Here is a 13007-nt window from a genome sequence, read left to right as displayed (position 1 = left end):
GGTCTTCCAGTGACTTTTGGGAAAGTCTGGCTTCTTTCTGAACACATTTACATTCTGGTCTATTTTCCACCAGGTGAAGGCAAGTGGTATACAGAAGGAGTCCCTGGTGCCATTTCTTGTCACTTTTATCATTCCCAGGTGTCTTTGGGGAGATGGGTGAAATTGCTTCCTTATGGTTGATGTGCTTTGAAGCTGTGTCAACAGGGCACACCCATCCATCCAGGATATGTCAGGCTGTTTGCTGGCTGCCGACAGATGCGTGGGGAGGGAGAGGGGGAAAACACACGTATTTCCTAACTTTTAGCTTATTGTCTTGCTAATGTCTTTGTGCAAGTTATTCTATGAGGATTATATAAGGCTAGAAGAAAACAAAACAAGACAGTGTTAAACCTCTTGACTGTGTCTCCCCTGCCAGATGCAGTCTGTCTGGGCCAGGTAAGCTGGAGTTGCCCAATACTAACTTAAGCAGCGCCTTCAGCATGAGTGGGGAAAGGGAAGGTATGATTGGCTCCAGCCACACTTGCATCCTCTTCCCTTGCTTGACGGCCACATGGGAGGATGCGAAGAAATATGAGATGAGCCCCAGTTGCCCTGATGTTCCTGGGAAAGGAAAGGAGAGGAGAGGAGAAGGGAGGGGAGGGGAGGGGAGGGGAGAAGAGAGATGGCAGGTGTTTTGGAGCTGTTAGCAGGTGTTTTGGAGCCGTTGTCCTGGTTCTGATTTGAGCTTTTCAGAAAAGCCATCGCATTAATTCTTATTTATTTCCATTCTCTTGTGTTAGAACTCATAAATTTCATGTCAAATATGAGATTGGTTAAGAGAGGCAAATAATTGTAATGTGCATTGTAGGATTTACATAGGAGTTATGGAGATTTAATGACAATCAGAATTCTTTGAATAAGTGATAGTTTTAAAATGTGCAGGATTTTTTTTTGAAACAAAGTCTCGCTCTGACACCCAGGCTGGAGTGCAGTGGCGTGATCTCGGCACACTGCAACTTCTGTCTCCTGGGTTCAAGCGATTCTCCTGCCTCAGCCTCCTGAGTAGCTGGGTTTACAGGCTCCTGTCGCCACGCCCAGTTAATTTTTTTGTATTTTCAGTAGACGGGGTTTCACCATGTTGGCCAGGATGGTCTCATCTCTGGACCTCGTGATCCGTCCGCCTCGGCCTCCCAAAGTGCTGGGATTACAGGTGTGAGCCACCATGCCTGGCCAAATGTGCAGGATTTTAACAAGACAAGGTGATACTTCATATATTGATGTACAAGGAACTTGTGTTCTGTAATAATTACGGCAAATAAGGTAGCAAGATGTGCAGAGCTCAGAAGACATTTTCCAAGTTCAGGTTCACAGTATTATGAAAGTAAAATAACACTTTTAATAGCTTTCAGGTGTAGGACATTAATTAATGTGACACTCCTTAATATTTTCAAATCCCCCTAAAGAAAAAAGAAAATAGCTTCTTTTTTCTTTTCTTTTTTTTTCTTTTTTTTTTTTTCTTTTTTTTGAGACGGAGTTTCGCTCTTGTTACCCAGGCTGGAGTGTAATGGCTCGATCTTGACTCACTGCAACCTCCACCTCCCGGGTTCAAGCGATTCTCCTGAGTAGCTGGGATTACAGGTATGTAGTCTTGAACTCCTGATCTCAGGTGATGCACCTGCCTCGGCTTCCCAAAGTGCTGGAGTTAGAGGCATGAGCACCACGCCCAGCCAAGAGCTTCTTTTTTACCTTGGCCTTCGTGTTTATCTCAGTCGTAAGAATGGTTCTCTGGAAGATTTTGGTTTTTCCCATCACCTTTCTAACGTATTTTCCTTTTTCTAAAGGAAAAAGTAAAACTGTGTTCATTATTAGGAATGTGGTATTACATGAGTTTGGCCAAATTAAGACCTGGACGTTTTACATATAGATTTCAAACCTCTGTAAGTCCATCCTTTGTCTTGAAATTTGTCATGCTTGACTTCATCCTGAAGGGATGGACTAAGTTAGTCTGAGGAATTCCAGAAGGCAGTCTCCATTTTAGATGTTTAAGGCATTTTTAAAAAATAAACATACACATGTAGTTATAGACTGCTTTAGGTAATTTTTAGTGTTTTAGGGTAGGCTTTTAAAATAAGATCACTTGAAATAAGTAGTATTCAGAAATTTCTTTACCATTTACACAGTATAGAAATTCTGCTTGTGCTTTGTTGTTGTTTTTTTTAAACAAAGCACATTATGCTTATATCTGATCAAGTCTTTCTCAGATTTTTTTATTTATTGAGCCTTTTTATTACAAATACTTTTGAATATGTAGAAAGCATATTACAGTGAATTCTGGAGAAATCATGGACTGCTGTCTAATACATTACAGACTAGGTGTTCTTGGTTCTCAGCTGAGAAACTACATCAGGGCACCAGCTTGGTCCTGAGACCTTCAGGATAGGGATGGAGGAAATACAGAAGCAATTCCATTTATGTATTAACTGTTGGGTTTTGGTGGCGTGATTTGGTGGAGATGCATGAAGTATGGTAGGGTGATATATACCAAGTGAAATGTGATAGCATGAAGGATGTAGAGTACCTAACAAACTCCTCACGTTTAATAAACCTGAGTGTTTTTCCCTCTGTCATATTTCTAATACACAAATTACTTTAGATTCCCAAAGATCTTCAGATGTCACCAAGGGAAATGTTAAACAAGGGCTTAATAGAATCTAATCACAGTTAGCTAACAGGATTAAGGAGTGCAGTTATGCAGATTTTGAGAAATTCATAAGTCAATAATTATTCTGTTTTTTCTGATTAGGAAATTAAGATGGAATCATCATAGAAAAATGGAAGATACAGATAAGTGTAAACGGGCAGAAACACATCATCTCTTCACCCTATAGCAATCGCTAATTGGTATCTTGGGATATTGACTGTGTCATTTGCCTACAATTCTATGCATTTAATAATGCTACGACAGTACTATCATGTATTACATACTTACTGCACCAGACATTGTGCTATGCACTTGATGAGGATTATGTCATTGAATTCTCATAATCGCCTATGAGTTGGCTCCTGTTATTATCCCCTTTAGACAGATGACAAAACTGAGACTTAGAGAGTTTAAAGAGGCTTGCTCAAGGGTGGGACTCACTGAAGCTTAAGAGCCTGGACTCTGCATCATTGCACCACTCTGACCGTCCAGCTGAGACAGATGATGTGATATATAAATTTGTGTTTGAATGTTTTATGTAATTTTATATCATGAGCATTTCCCAGTATAACTAAAACTCAAGATTAATAATTGTTAAAGCTGCATTAACAGTTTCTATATATATGGCTTATCCATCATTTGCCCAAGAATCCTCAGGCCTGACATTTTGGTGCTTTTTCTGTTATGGGTGATAATGAGCTATCAGTGAAAAAAAGTTCATTTCGTACATATACCCATGAAATAATAGAGTGAATATCAATCACTTTTGAGGTTTATATGACAAATTTATGGTTAATTTTGTTTTGAGCATCTTTTGAAAGAGGAATGTTATTAACAGCTACACATATAGGAACTTATAGATATGAATTATAGACTACTCAGCATTTTTTTCCTCATCCGTATTATTTCATCTGCTTTTCCCAACAGTTCTGGAATGCGAATGATCTCCTCTTTGCAGGTACAAAAAATCACAGCACAGAGCAAGCGGGTCACAGGCTTGCCCAGGGTCTATGGCTGCACGTGCTCAGGCTAGGCCTGGAAACCAGGACCTCTGGTTCCCTCTACACCATGCCACGCTGTCGCCTTGTCTTTGGTCTCCAATTATTGTTTTCCTTTGTTCTGTCTTTATGGGGAGACTGGCAAGAGCTCTTGCAATTCTCTCCTGATGTTGGGAGTGTTCAGATTCTATCCCCTTCCCTCTTCTGTTTGCCTGCTCAGTAGGGTCCTCTCCCCCATGAATCCAGTAGGGTATTGATACTTTCTTCATGCTTTTGCAGTGGCTGATAGAATTGGGTGCTACCTAACTTTTTTTTTTTTTTTTTTTTTTAAGAAGGAGGAGGAAAATAAATCAGTATCTTCTCTTTTCCTTAAAAAGCTTTTAAACCCAGAGAACATTTCACTGGGAGTGAGGGTCAGATGTGTGAGTAAAACTGTGTAATGGTCTTTTAGAAGATAAGATCTGTTTTGTAAAGAAGGAAAGTTCCCTATGGCATTGAAAATAAAGCTGCCTTTTGGAGCCGGGCTTTATTTTATGTGTAGGTTTAATTAGGAAGTAGCACTTTGTTGTGGGAACATAATCACAGAGGGGCCTTTGTTTTATGCAAACCTTTAGACAAGAGCTGCTTGTTTGCTGGGTTTTGTAAAACCTCATTAATTCAGATGTCACTTGTTTTTTTTCCCCCAAATTTCTGAAAAATTGACCAGTACTAGGTGAGGTTTATTATTATATCATTCAACTATAAAGTGTTTATTAAGCACATCGACAAGGTCAACAAGAAAATAGGCAAATTTCACATTCTTAAGATAAAATCTTTAAAGATTTTTATTGCAAGAATTGCATGTAACTTGGAGCGTCTCATTACAAGTGAATTTTGGCTGTTCCTGAAAAGAGGTTAGGCAGAAACCCTTCCTAGAAGCACTCAGATAGAAATTACTTTTACTGTATGCTTGTTTGTACTCTCATGATTCTATTCCAGTTTCTATTACTTCATACTGGCCTCCACCAATTTCAAATATCAAGGTTTCGTGATTTGCTTGGTAAAATAAATAGATTGGAAGAAATCTTAAGCTCGTCATTATGATTTGGAAGTAAGCCCACCCTGAATTCCTGCCCTTCAGACATTTTTATCTGTGTTGTCATGTTCTCTGTGAAGCTGCTAGCCTCAGAAATAGGTCTTTCTTTCGTTTTCACATTTTCATTACCTCATTTTATTTTCTCATGCGTAGCTTCTCTGCTGCTTATCTATTGTGGAAGAAATCACTGTGAAACTTTATGGCTTAAAGCAGCAACATTCATTTTATACCTTTCCTGATTTCAGTGGGGTCAGGATTTCGGAAAGGCCTGAGTGGATATGTCTAAGGCTGCAGACCATGGGGGCTAGAGTTGGAGCAGCTTAGGGAAGAGGGTCTCTGGGGCAGCTGGAGGAGGGGGTTTGGGGGACCTGGGGAAGAGGGTGCTGGAGCAGCTGGGAGAAGGTCCCTGGGGCAGCTAGAGGCTATGTTCATGAGGGTTCAGGGCTTCTCCGTGTGGTCTTTCCATGTGGGCGCCAGAGCTTCCTCACAGCATGGCGGCCTTAAGGCAGCTGGCTTATAGGGCAGCTTGGGGCAGGAGGCAGAAGTTGTGTCCCCTCTTAGACCTGGTCTCCCATCACACAGTGCCAGTTTCCCTGTGCTCTATGAGACACCCGGTCACTCAGGTTGGCAGAAATTCAAGTTGGGAAAGATAGGCCAGCCTCACCCGTCAACCAGAGGAGGAGTGAAGAATTTGAGGCCTGTTTTAAAACTACTACTACCTTAGCCTTCTGAAAGGGTCTTTCTCTGGAAGGCTTTAATCTTTGCAGCCTTGCATATCTTATCTTGTAGGGGCCGCACCCCTGCCTTTAGGTGAGGTGAAGAGCTTATAGGAACCGAACAGGAATGCAGATACTGTTCTTTTCGCAGTAAGTGAGCTGAATAAGTGAAAACAATTGAGGCCAGGCTTTAGGAACAAGATGGAGTTTTGTTTCTTGTTAAGATTTATATTTAAGCTTTCTCACTTATGTATTATTGGTGGGGGTTGCCAAATAGTCCAGGATAACCATTTTGCCATTTGGCAGAGCTCAGTTCTCTTTAGATTTTGAGCTGCCAAGGTTTGGCCGCACACTTTCAGTGTTTCTACCCAGCAGGACTTCTTGCATTGGGCCTGGGAGGATTCAGGGAAATCCTTGAAGACAGTTTTGCAGGATTGGATCACAATATGCTTTTCATATCCTCAACTGTTTTGGCATCAAAGTAAAGATTTTTGTATATTTATAGGAAAAGAGGGAAGTCCGTTCTGAAATTATTTCTTCCTGTTATATTGAAGCTGAAAAAAAGGGATAAGTTTTAATTTCTCAAGAAATTTTTCTTTGAAAAATATAGTGCAGTTTGGTGTCCATTCTAGCTTTTTCTTTTCTTTTTATGTATTGACTTAGCTTCTACTCAGATTGTAGCATTTCCATCTTTAAAAACAGAGCTGTAACAACATTTTTAAAACATGGCTTATAAAAACCTCAGCTAGATCTCAAAATATCTCTTGTGTTTTTAATGTCTTCAGTGGACCTTTTCTCTACACAGAACTTCCTTTATTTTGATGTACTGGTAACATATAATAGCAGAAACTTTTTAAACTGTAGAAAAATGTAAGAAAAAAATTATTTTAAAAAATCCCCTGTGATTCTTACAACCAGGGGTGACCTTTTGCTCCATTGCATCATATCTGAGAACACTGAATATATTTAAGAAACCACGGAATCTCTGCCTTGTGCATACTGGGATCTCAGGATTCGTCGATGAACAAGACAATGATCAGATCCACGTTAAGCCCTTAGCGCAGAGAAAGTGCACAACACATGGTCGGTTCCTTCACTACGTCGGTTATTAGCAGTGATGAGCAGGTCACTTTCATTGCGTGTTTAGGGCAGGCCCCAGGTCTCAAGGGCCTTCTGGTCTGGTGGGGAAAAATAGGCTTCTGCTGAGTGGTGTAGAACGTGCAGGGGATGGGGGTGCACAGAGAACACATAGGAAGGACCACTTAGCAGTTCAAAGAAACAATGCGAGCTGGGAGCGGTGGCTCACGCCTGTAATCCCAGCACTTTGGGAGGCTGAGGCAGGCAGATCACCTGAGGTCGGGAGTTCGAGACCAGTCTGACCAACATGGGGAAACCCTGTCTCTACTAAAAATACAAAATTAGCCAAGCATGGTGGCACATACCTGTAATCCCAGCTACTCAGGAGGCTGAGTCAGGAGATCAGTTGAACCTGGAGGGTGGAGGTTGTGGTGAGCCGAGATCACGCCATTGCACTCCAGCCTGGGCAACAAGAGCAAAACACTGTCTCAAAAAAAAAAAAAAAAAAAAAAAAAGACCAAAAAAAGAAACAATGCAAAAAGGACCCGCTGGAGGAAGGGAGGAGGGAATACAGAAGGAAGCAGCAGGAAAGAGTAGGGTGGGAAAGACCTGGAAATTAGAAAGCCTGGCATGTCTGTGGAGCTGACATAGTACATTCAGTCCTAGAATACACATTTCCTCTCGTGGTTTGTTTTTTTTTTTTCCTATTTATTGGGATATAATTGACATACAGTGAAATGCACAGATCTTGGGTGTATAGTTGGGTGAGTTTTGATAAATACAGACACTTGTATAAGCCACCCCCTTGTCAAGGTATAGAACGTTTCCATCACCCCAAAAGGTTCCCCTACCCGCTTCCCAGCCAATTCCCCACTTGCTCTCCTCCCTCCCAGCAGCCAGAGGAACCGCTGTCCTGAATTTTTTTTTTCACTTTGGAAGAGTTTTGCCTGTGAGATGACTTCTTATCAATGGAATCACAGTGTTTCCTTTTTTTGTGTCTGGCTTCTTTCTCTGAGCATGAGGTTTGTCAGATTCACATGCCGTTGCTTGTATGAGTGGCTTGTTCCATTCATTTCTGTGTAGTATTTCACTTTATGGATATACCAACATTTATTTATCCACTGTCTTGCTGGGTATTTCCAGTTTTTGTCTATTGTAAAAATGCTGCTGCAGACATTCTTATGAATCTTTCTGGATGTTTTCATTTCTCTAGGAGTGGAACTGGCCACAACATATATGTATATTTAACTTTATAAAACATTGACAAAGCACAGTCCAGAAAGTGCCTCTAGTCAGAAAGCAAAGCAATCCTGGGCTCTTCTCCCAGGAGTCACTTTCCCGTGCTGCCTGCTGTCCAATATTTGAAACCCATTCTTTATATCCTGTGTCCAGAGTTCTAGCTGTTTACTGTAGGAGAGCCAGGTGGTACCAGTTTCTTCTTCATAGAGACCAGTAAAATGCCTGTAATAATTTTTAGTGGCAGAATGATATTCTATCATTTGGCTACACAATAATTCGTTTAACTTGTTCCCATTGGGAGGCACTTAAGGTGTTTCCAATTTGGGGCTATTCTAAGTTATGCTGCAACAAACTTTTGAATATTTTATGGCTGTTATAGTAATTTATTTTTTAGTGTCGATTCCAAAAAATTAGATTATTTGGTTAAATGCTTAAATTTTTTAAAATGTGATCTTTATTGCCTTATTTTTTTCAAGAACATTGCTCAACTTCTCTGCTCAGTAACAGTGACAAAGTGTGTTTCACAATTCCTCAGCAATACGGATATCAGAATTTTATTTTCTTATTTTTTATTTTTATTTTTTTGTCCTGTGCCAATTGAATAGCAGAGAATTTATTTGTTTATAATGAGTTGTTACATTAGGTCACTGTACTGGACATATCTTTGGGAGCACTAAGCTAAAATAAGATGCTTAAACAATGTTTGGTTTATTATCTTCACATGTATAAATTTTATGATCATTGATCCATTGAGGCAGCCAAATTGCTATAACACGGTGGTGACATTTTTAGATATTGAATATCAATATCAGAGGCTGGACAGACTTTTCAAGTCGTATTCTAACCAAAGAGAAAAAACTGATTTGACTCTAAGTCTCATTATTTTGAGAAGTGCCAGTTGTCACAAGAATAACTATGGAACATGGGGAAATTGATTAAAAATCTGATACCTTACCTCTGTATTGTGCATTTTATAAAGTGCTTTCCTATTCATTATTTCATCTTATACGTACATGAAAAATCTGAAGAATGTGTCGATTTGTATCCACATCACTCACCAATATGCACTGGGATATAGAGAATACATCCTCTGGATTTGTCATGTTAAGCCTAAATCATGGAAAACATTCAATGTAGTTTTAAAATTCTCTGGACTATAGGAAATTAAAAATATACTACTCACCTATCACTACCTTTTTGCAGGGGAATATGGTGATTGTGGAATTCTAACTCTGAAAGTGCTGGTTTTGGTGAGATGACCAGGCTGCCAAAGTGCAATGAAGGTAGAGACTTCTTAGTGACTGGGACAGCTGCCTGTTGATGCCAGGGTACCTCCTCAGACCTGTGGTCTCTTTGAAATTTGTATGCAGACACTTAGAAAGCACTGACTCGCTCTGGCCTGTCCGTTTCGGAAATGAACCTGGGAAAATGGTGAGGTCATATTTAAACCTGCAAATAATTAGCTGGATGGCATAGCTGTACAAACTGAGGTAGCCTGGGAAATTTAGTAAAGCTTTAAAACTATTATACTTACTAGCTTCTGTTCAGCCAACTGGGCTGATTTTTGAGACAGAGTCTCACTTTGTCACCCAGGCTGGAGTGCAATGGTGTGATCTCGGCTCACCGCAACCACTGCCTCCTCAGTTCCAGTCATTCTTGTGCCTCAGCCTCCCGAGTAGCTGGGACTACAGGTGCATGCCACCACACCTGGCTAATTTTTGAATTCTGAGTAGAGATGAGGTTTTGCCATGCTGCCCAGGCTGGTCTCGAACTCCTGGCCTGAAGTGATTCACCGACCTTGGCCTCCCAAAGTGCTGAGATTACAGGTGTGAGCCACCGCACCTGACCCACATAAGCTTTCTTATCAGTTGAGAATTATTCGAACATGTGTAATTGTTTGTTTCTGTGTTTTAAAAAAATATATAGACTATTTTTTAGATAAGTTTTAGGTTTACAGAAAAATTGAAATGGGAAGTATAGAGAATTCCCCCACACCCCTCTGTACAGTCGTTTTTGGATCAAATTTTGGCTAGTCTTTTTTTTTTTTTTTTTTTTTTTTTTTTTTTTGAGACAATCTCGTTCTGTTACCCATGTTGGAGTGCAGTGGCACCATCTCAGCTCACTGCAACCTCCGCCTCCTGAGTTCAAGAGATTTTCCTGCCTCAGCCTCCTGAGTAGCTGGGACTACAGGCATGTGCCACCATACCTGGCTAATTTTTCTGTATTTTTAGTAGAGACGAGGTTTCACCCTGTTAGCCAGGATGGTCTTGATCTCCTGACCTTGTGATCCACCCGCCTTGGCCCTCCAAGGTGCTAGGATTACAGGCGTGAGCCACTGCGCCTGGCCTTGGCTATTCTTTATCACCCTTTTAAGAGCAAGTGACTGATCCAGTGTAGTTTCAACAGTTTCTAAGACCTTTTCCTCCATAGTATTTATAAGACTATCATGAGAGTTGTCAATATAATTTAAGAATTTTTACTTTACCTACTATTTAATGGTATGTAATCAGAAGATATTTATCTGTGTTCTTCATATGACAGAAGCACAAAAAAATGCCAGTTAAATAACCACTTAGGTAGGTCTCCATTGGGATAAACAATATTTAGGATCATTTATAACTTTATACCAGTCTTGTATCAGTCTTATAGACTGAGCCAGGCAAGAAATGGGGCTGCCTGAGGTCACTGTGCTGTTCAGGAAATGCCACCAAGGAGAAAGCATTGTGTAAACAGTGGGTCTTTCACTGTAAAGCCCTGAGTTTGGGGCTCTGATTTTGTATTTTGTGAAGTATCATCATGCCTTGCCAGAGCTCAGAAAGAATGTGACCGAAATCAGGTCATGAGAAAGATAAGATTTCAAACATCCCCTCGGAGCTGTTTGCTTGACCTCCGCTGACTTAATTGGTTTCTATGGAGTTGGCCCCTGCCTAGAAATACTACATTCCTACTCATTTGCAACTTAGACAGCTCAGTCTTTCACAAGGTTGAATCTTCATACCATTCACTTTTCATCTCTTTTTTTTGGAGGGGGTGGTGTTGTAAAATATGCATAACATAAAATTTACCATTGTAACCTTTTTTTTTTTTTTGGTATAAAAATGGCATATTCCAATCCTGCTGTCAGAGTAGGGAGGGAATGGGGGCTTGACACCTCATTTCTTGCCTTCAACACAAGGACAGGAGAGAGAAAAAAACACTAGACATCAGCAGGGAGAGCCAGATGGGACGGGGCACTCGAGGCTGCCGTGGGAGCCATTTTAACCATTTTTAAGTGTGCAGTTCGGTGACATTAAGTACATTGTGCAACCATCACCAGCATCCATCCTCAGAACCTTTTCATCTTCCCAAACGGAAACTCTTTACCCCTTAAACACCCTCCACGTTCCTCTCTTCCGCCAGCCCTGGGTAGCCTCCGTTCACCTTTTGTCTATGAATTTTATTACTGTGGGTAATCAAGCTTACATAAGTGGAATCGTACTCTATTTGTCCTTTTGTCTGGCTTATTTCACTTAGCATACATAATGTCCTCAAGGTTTATCTATGTTGTAGCATGTATTACAATGTCCTTTCTTTTTAAGATTGAATAATATTCCATTGTATGCATAGACCACACTTTGTTCAGCCATCCATCCATTGATGGATACTTGGGCTGTTTCCACCTTTTAGCTATTGTGAATAATGCTGCTGTGAACATTGGTGTGTATGTGTGTTTGAGTCCCTGCTTTCCACTCTTCTGGATGTATACCTGGAAGAGGAATTTCTGCATCATATTGTAATTCTATGTTTAATTTTTTGAGGAGCCACTGTACTGTTTTCCGTAGTACCCGCACCATTTTACATTCCCACTGCATGTTTTAAAAAATAAACAAAAGCCTTCCTATATATTATGTATCCTACATATTTGGATATTCTCTTTTAAAAATAAGCTTTAAATATGATGATTTGTCAGTTAGATACTCAATGAAGTTAGATGTGTCTAAAGAAAAAGGAGACTCTTCAAGTAGAATATAGACCAAAGATCCATATAAAAAGTGAAATTTTACACACACACACACAAAATAATACTTTCTCATCTCTCTGGTGCTGAAACTATCAACAATTCAGCTAGATTTAGTGCCCGAAGGAAAGAACACATAATTATTGTTTCTGGGTGTTGTAAATGTATAACGAATAGGTTAATGTTTAATGGAGTTCGTTAAGTACGGATTTGCACAGCTTTTCTGGGCAGTATCACCTGTTGGATTTTCGAGGCTTAATGATTAAGGGCCCCTTTTACTGTCATCGGGTGTGATACCCGTGTGTTTTCTCATAATAAGGCATGAGAAGAAGGGATGCAAGCTGGAAGCTCTTCACCATCGCTCCATCAACTGGGGCAAAACCAGGTCAATGTGAGGACTAGGAGAAGAGGTGAAAAGAAGTTGAGTTTTTAGCCAGAAATTCTCTGGGACTGAGGCAAGAGCGGGGAGGTGTGGGCTTTGGGGCCACGTGGGAGAGAACTCTGCACTCTTACTACAGTGGAGAGAGGGATCTGATCAGAGCTGGAACGCCCTGCTTGGCCTCTTTGTGTTTTCCTTCTCACTCATGTTTTGACCTTTTAGAAAACCCCGTAAGACCCATTCTTTTCTCTCTGCTCTGGTCTCTTGGTGTTTACAGTCAGCACCACCATCTCTCATGATTTCCAGGCACCAACATCCAATTCTGTGACCTTCAGCCCTGGTGACCCCGTAGCTCCTTGGTTTCAGGTCCTGGGATAGTCTAAGGGTTTTACCACGGTGCACAAAGATCTGCGTGCTGGCCCATGGCCCTGACCAGGCCCCCGCTGGCTCTCTCCTGCCGTCTCTGCACTCCTTCCTCTGTGCTCTGCCCTCAGGGTTCCACTCTGTCCTTCTTCACCTTCGCTCCAGTTACCTGGACATCTCCCATCTGGCTTCAGAGATACCTTCAGGGAAGCCTTCCCTGACTATCTGCCTTCTCCAGCCTTAATGGACCTTCCCCCAACACCCAGACACTCTTGTAGCCTCCACCCTTCTCCCTGGTGACTTGGTCAGCCTCTGGCTTTCCCACCATTGGGTCACATAGACCTTCCATCTGCTGCCATATTTGTGGCACCTGGCATAGTCCCTGTGACAAAGCAGATGCTCAGTTAATGATGACTGGATGAAGCTTCAGTGAAAAATTGTTAGTGGGCGTCCCTTGTCCCCAGTCTCCTGTGTCCCTGTGGA

At 41.1% G+C, this 13007-nt stretch overlaps 1 protein-coding gene across 1 annotated transcript in view; it reads left to right on the top strand.

Moving 5' to 3' along the window:
- Positions 1 to 13007, top strand: part of LAMA1 (laminin subunit alpha 1) — a 166206-nt gene that overhangs the window by 39701 nt on the left and 113498 nt on the right. The gene's annotated exons all lie outside the window — the stretch shown is intronic.

The sequence above is a fragment of the Chlorocebus sabaeus genome, chromosome 18 (assembly GCF_047675955.1).
Source record: "Chlorocebus sabaeus isolate Y175 chromosome 18, mChlSab1.0.hap1, whole genome shotgun sequence".
Classification (NCBI taxonomy): domain Eukaryota; kingdom Metazoa; phylum Chordata; class Mammalia; order Primates; family Cercopithecidae; genus Chlorocebus; species Chlorocebus sabaeus.
The sequence above is the reverse complement of the archived record's forward strand: the minus strand, read 5'-3'. Positions and strand labels throughout refer to the sequence as shown.